This window comes from Artemia franciscana, chromosome 2, assembly GCF_032884065.1.
Source record: "Artemia franciscana chromosome 2, ASM3288406v1, whole genome shotgun sequence".
Lineage (NCBI taxonomy): Eukaryota > Metazoa > Arthropoda > Branchiopoda > Anostraca > Artemiidae > Artemia > Artemia franciscana.
Window position 1 is genome coordinate 57,026,166 of NC_088864.1, and position 7,011 is coordinate 57,033,176.

Below are 7,011 nucleotides of genomic sequence, written 5' to 3' on the forward strand. Positions count from 1 at the left end.
TTTACATTTTGAGATTTCTAACATAATTTTTTACTGTATTTTAAAATGTGTTTCATATTTTTATTATTTTCTTGAATTTATTCATGTCCCACACAGGGTGGGCAATTTAATGTGGGTTTTCTAACCTCCTTCCATTTCGCTCAATTTCAGAAATTTCAGAAATTCTACAGTAGGGTTCTCTGATACGCTGAATCTGATGGTGTGATTTTCGTTAAGATTCTATGACTTTTAGGGGGCGTTTCCCCCTATTTTCTAAAATAAAGCAAATTTTCTCAGGCTCGTAAGTTTTGACGGGTAAGACTAAACTTGATGAAACTTAAATATTTAAAACCAGCATTAAAATGCGATTCTTTTGATGTAGCTATTGGTATCAAAATTCCATTTTTTAGAGTTTTGGTTACTATTGAGCCGGGTCGCTCCTTACTACAGTTCGTTACCACGAACTGTTTGATAAGTACAATATTTTCGCTGAAATACTACTGCATCTACTATATTAGGCAATTGTACAAAAATCCTTTTCAAAACTGACTCAAGAAATAATTTCTCACATCACTAAAGATAAATTCACCTTAATTTTCACCCATTAAGACCCCTCAATATAGACAAAAAAACGGCAAAAAGAACTTTCCTGGACAATTCAGCTCTGATTTTAACGTGTTTTATTCTCCTTTTTTTTCAAGAGATAACTTATACGATCATGCGAAACCCGTAAGCAGAAAGAAATGCAAGGCACAGGAGAAAAGGGGCAAATATATAATCTAGATCATTCTCGGACTCTCTTACTCCCCCCCCCTCCTAAAAGGTTGGGAGAAAAACAAACAAAACGGACTGACAACCGAAATAGAGACTACAAAAGAGAGAAAAGAAGATAAGTAGTAAAAGTCAAACACAATTCAAGAGTGCATTAACAGTAGAAGCTTAGACCAAAGAGATCAATATGGATATTTGATGATGATCCCAAACATTAAAAAGGTTAAAAAACAGAATTTTTCATTTCAGAAAAATTACAAGTTATAAATAAAAGGGACTAAGGAGCACAATTGTGTTTCTAACAACATAATTCATTGCATACAGCCAAGTCTCGGTTTCCACTGAATTTGCCACATGAAAACAACCAATCGACAACACTTATACCTGGTAGGGATGCAACTTAGGATTTTAATCGACAAATTTTATTAACGTAAATTCTTAAATCAGTATAAGAAATAGCAACTAGAAGTAACACGTAGTATGGAAAGTAAAAAAAAAAAGAATAAATGAATATCCACTTCATTTGGAATGAAAAAGCACCAATTTTCTATAAACTTACTAAAAGCAGTTGACAAACGACAGTTTCAGAACGAGGACAAATACAAAAAAAGAAGTGATCTATTCTATATGAATATTTAAAGCTTTAAAAACATCATCGTATTTTGTTACTTTGATATACACAAAAATAGATTTTAAGCCAAGCGGCTGACCCAGTTCATTACGAAGAGTTACATACTTGTAACCTGGAGATATAAAATTAATAGGTAAAACCCGATGACCAATAAAGCGCCTTGGCTCTTCATAAACAGCCAGTCGCAGGCAAGCGAGATCCTTGCAAAAAGTGGTATCAAAAACAAAAGGATCCCACTGATTGTACCACGGATTAATTCCATTCAAAGGTACAGTCTCTGTACGATACTTTTTGCAATAATCAACTGGTGCTCCATACATTTCCACCTCAACAAACGTCCCAATCCTTTTATCAGAGAGAAGCTGCCCGGATATTACCTTGATAGAAACTTGATATGAATTCAGAATTTGATTCACCTTAATTGATGTGTCCGACTTAATGATGTCCGATTTAAGAAGGTATCCACAGCGATTGTTAAATTCAAATAAGGCTAAGTTTAGCTGCATAGGAATATCTAAAGTCTGATAGTTCAGTGCTACCATTTGGACACCTGCATTCCAAAAAAGATGAGGCATAAAATTTGAAGATTTGACTCGCAATGCATGGGGGTAAACTCGGCTTAATTGCCGTTTGTTATAGCTTCTAAACTCAACTAGTTTCTTTGTTAAAAGGCTCTCAGCTTTCCTTTCAGTAAAGGAGGACATTTCAAAACTTTTCGCTTGTGATTCAGCCTGCTCAAAGGAATGAAAGCAAACAGGTTGTATGTAATTGACAAGGGCAGAAATTTCGACACCTGCTTCAGTTTCATTACCGGCAGTACCCTTTTTAGTCATTGTCCGTTGTCGCAGCTGCATTGTTTTTATACTAAACTCTTCTGTTTTTGGATCACTTGGAGCTTGTTCCATTACATCGTCATCACCGCTTTCTTCACTTTCATCAATAATATCAGGTTTCGTAACGATATAAGCTTTCTTTTTATTTTTTATTATTATCTTGCGCTTTAGCAGTGAAGGTGAGGGTAAAGGAAAGCCAGGCTCGAGTGGATAACCGTCAATTGCCCCGTAAAGCAACATCCCTCCAAATGATTTTCGGCAATATTTGGCAATTTTGGCTTGATTACTTTTGCTACAATGATTTTCAAAAGACAAAATAACAGGGTGTTCAGAGGTCTTAAAAGCAGATTAAGCAAAAGCATCAATGGCATGTTTCGCCAGAATCTCCTTCACTCGAGTATGACCATGCACTACAATTGGTTTATTCATATGTTTTCCATCCCAAAAATCGAGTTCAACACAGCGACAACCCGACAGTAAAGCTTGTCTATACATTTCTGACGAAGACTTGCTCGAAAACTGGTCTCCAGTCAGATACGTATTGTGCGAAGAACTGATAAAATAATGTGCCAAAGGCTTGGCTATATCACAAAGATCAAGTTTATCGAGTTTTACCGGTAAACACTCTTCACTGATAAGATAACGCAAAAAGCCTTCATACGAAAGTAGCGCACGAGTTTTATGTGGTATAGATGGCTCATACTGATATATTATGTTTAAGGCGTTTTGCTTATTGGCATAAGGATATAGTATTTCATCAAGTCGAGGATCTCTCTGCACTTTATTTAAAAAATCTACTAATTCATTGAATGTTAAATACTGTTCGGAAAATCTTTGGGAAAAAATCTTGTCAACTTCTGGACAGACCGTCAACTTGCGGTAAAATTGATAAAAACGGTCATAGGTAAAACCTTTTAGATCTATGACTTTCTCCTTATCTAAAAAAAAACATGGAAACACTAGCTGATTCCAGCGCCTGTTCGACTTGTCTCTTACCTTCTTCGTGCGAGGCAAAATTATTCACTAAAAACTAACTGGCATGTATCCAGATTGGTTGTTACTATGAATAAAACATAATCTAGCATGTTTTTTTTTTGGAGGAACATTTCAACTGATCCATGAAGAGCACGCAGATTATAGGCCACTTTCAATAACTCATTATACCAAATCTTGGCAACATCCTTACTGCTACAAATAAAACTCAAAAACCGGACTTTCACTAAGTCAGTACCACAAGAAATTGTTACAGTTTTATCTTCAAGACTATGACTTGACCCAAAGTTTGCACGGTCCCTAAGTCCTCGATCCTTGGGAGTTTTAGCATTTAGTCCTGTTCTTGTATCCCGAATGATGCTTATATCCAAAATTTTGTCACTGCAAGGCGCCAATCCACTAATTTTGTCAGCAACCCAATACAGGAAAAAACCGTCTTTATCAACTTTCAAAGTACCAGGGATTACAGCAGACGAATATTTACCCAAAAAGTAAAATATTTCTTCACCTTTAACAAAAGACGGATTCACAGATACAGGCTCAAGCTTAAATATATCAGCTCTTTCCTGCATAATTTTGATTGTGAAGGTGGGACGTCACTAAGCCATACCTGTTTGAAAAACCACCACTTCAATCAGTTTTAAGAGCTCATCCACTTGTTGATCAAGGAGATTTTTAAGAAGATCGCCCTGGAAGAGAATGCAATGATTCAGTATGATGCAATATAAATTCAGTTTTGTAGTTCAAAATTGCGATATTATTTCCAAAATGTGTGGCTTTTGGTATATCTGAAAAAAAAGCTGTCTCCCGAGGTTAATAGAGGGGGTGAAATCCAAGCACAGACAAGTGGTTATTGACAATAATGATTGGATATCACACTGGTAATATCCTCTCAAAATCCAAGCCTAATCTTTACCCAAGCTCAATTCTAGTAGTAGCAAGGATCTTCATATAGGTTAGATACAACTAAAGCATCTTCTCTTTTTTGTGCGTGTCGAAATTGCAAGAATTTTAGGTTCAAGATGGAATGATCACTGAATTTACAATACGATTCCATTTTTTTGTACTTGAGGATTTTTTGCATGAAAGAAAAAGTTTTGAATAAATATGATTTTATTACTAAAGACTTTAATCTGTAAGATTTTTGCAACAACAAATCTACAGCTAGATACAAACAAAGAAAATATTTGAAAACATGCAAATACAATGAAACCATCTTAACTGAAAAATATTTTCGATATAAATAACGCTATTCAATCCCTTACTGTATTCTAAAAAATAACTAAAAAAAACATAGTTTTTCTGATGGAAGTAAAGAACAAAGTGGAAACTTAAAATGTTCAAAAATTATTGCTTCACAGTTCATGCACCATATATCTGCAAGTATTATCATTATTGAGCCATAAGTAGCTTAACATTAGTTCTATGTTTGGAGCATAATGATGTGTGATCATTTCTAATGATTAAAATAAATTTGAAAACTTCCGTTCACCAATACCCTGCTTTGCATCGTTTTGTTTTGCATTTTTTGAAGTTGTATAGCTGCTCAATTAGTAAAACTTTTTTAGTTTTTTTAGTATTTTCTTTTTAGTTTTTTTTTGTAGTTTTTACATTTTTTAGTTTTTTTTCTTCTTTTGTATTAATGCTAAAGCCAAGGTTCAAACCTGGAGCCTCTCGGACTAGAACCTGAAACATAACGCTTTACCAACTCAGCTACTTCGGCTTGAATACATTTGTTTTGAGCAGCTTCCTCGGGTGTTGCCATTGTAGGTTCTTCAGTCATTTTACAATTAGAAATTTCTCTTTCAACGATCTTCTTACAATTGAAAATTTGTCTTTGAACGATATTCTTAAATACCTGTGTCCTGGTTGTCATTAATATTCCCTGTGTCCCGGTCGTCATTTGTGTCCTGGTCTGTAATTTCTCTTTGAGTGTTTTTTCTTTTTAGTTTTTTTTAGTTTTTTACCTTTTTTCAGTTTTCTTTTTATTCTTTATTTTTCAGCGTCACTATGAAATGCATATCGCCGAACCTTTGTTTTTTTAACTAAAATCTGGTATGCATTGATGACCTTATCCAAGTCCAAATCCCAAACCCAATCATCATCGCTATCATTTCCAGTTTTGATATGTTTTGACTCTCGCTGTCCAGGTGGATTTTCATCTAACTACGCGGTTTTCCGTTCTTTAGCCGCAAGCCTGTTTTCTTGCTGTTCTTGTGATTCCTCGGCACGCTTTCTTTTCTTACTTTCTCTATCAGCCACAAGTTTTTTGGCATAGACTCTTTGAGGAGCTTCCTCGGCTGTTGCCATTGTAGGTTCTTCAGTCATTTTACAATTAAACATTTTTCCGTCCATGAACTTCTTACAATAAAAAATTTGTCTTTGAACGATTATCTTAAATACTTTTAATGACGCCATCGTCATAACAAACATGACGACAACTAACTTCATGACGACATGACGTCACTTGACAGACCCACAGACAAACAACTTATTTATATATATATATATATATATATATATATATATATATATATATATATATATATATATATATATATATATATATATATATATATATATAAATTTATATATATAAGTTGTCTATATGTCTGTTTGTCGTGTGACGTCATGTTTGTGTGTCGACTGACGTCATGTTTGTCAACTGACGAAATTACAGACCGGGACATAGGGACACAAATGACGACCGGGACACCGGGACCTCTATCTATCTATATATATATATAAATAAGTTGTCTGTGTGTCTGTCGAGTGACGTCATGTTTGTGTGTCGACTGACGTCATGTTTGTCGACTGACGAAATTACAGACCGGGACATCAGGATACAAATGACGACCGGGACACCGGGACATAGGGAATATAAATGACGACCGGGACACTCAAAGCGAAAGCGAACGGGACACACGGAATGTTCGATTAGCAATCACCATCAACAAAGCACCGGGACACAAATGACGACCGGGACACAGGGAATATAAATGACGACCAGGAAACTCAAAGAGAAATTACAGACCGGGACAGACACCGGAACACAAATGACGATAGGGACAAAAATGAGGACCGGGACACCGGGACACAGTGAATATAAATGACGACCGCGACACTCCAAGAAAAATTACAGACTGGGACACCGAGACACAAATGACGACCGGGACACAGAGAAACAACTACAACGGGAACGTCGGGGGCACAGGGGGATATATAAATGACGACGGGGACACAGGGCATCTTCGATTAGCAATCACCATCAACAAAGCTCAAGGGCAATCATTAGAATAATGAGGTATAAATCTGAATACAGATTGTTTTTCCCATGGACAATTATATGTTGCATGTTCAAGAGTCGGTAAACCTGACAATCTATTTATATGCTGGGACAGCCAAGAATGTTGTATATTCGCAAGTTTTACGTAGTTAAATATATATATATATATATATATATATATATATATATATATATATATATATATATATATATATATATATATATATATATATATATATATATATATATATATATATATATATATATATATATATATATATATATATATATATATATATATATATGTATATATATATATATATATATATATATATATATATATATATATATATATATATATATATATATATATATATATATATATATGTATATATATATATATATATATATATATATATATATATTAATATATATATATATATATATATATATATATATATATATATATATATATATTTATGATATATATATAATATATATATGAATTTTGCATTTTT

At 33.9% G+C, this 7,011-nt stretch overlaps 1 pseudogene; it reads right to left on the reverse strand.

Moving 5' to 3' along the window:
- Nucleotides 1–618: 618 nt before the first annotated feature.
- On the reverse strand, nt 619–3,779 carry LOC136044001 (1-phosphatidylinositol 4,5-bisphosphate phosphodiesterase classes I and II-like; annotated as a pseudogene).
- Nucleotides 3,780–7,011: the final 3,232 nt, after the last annotated feature.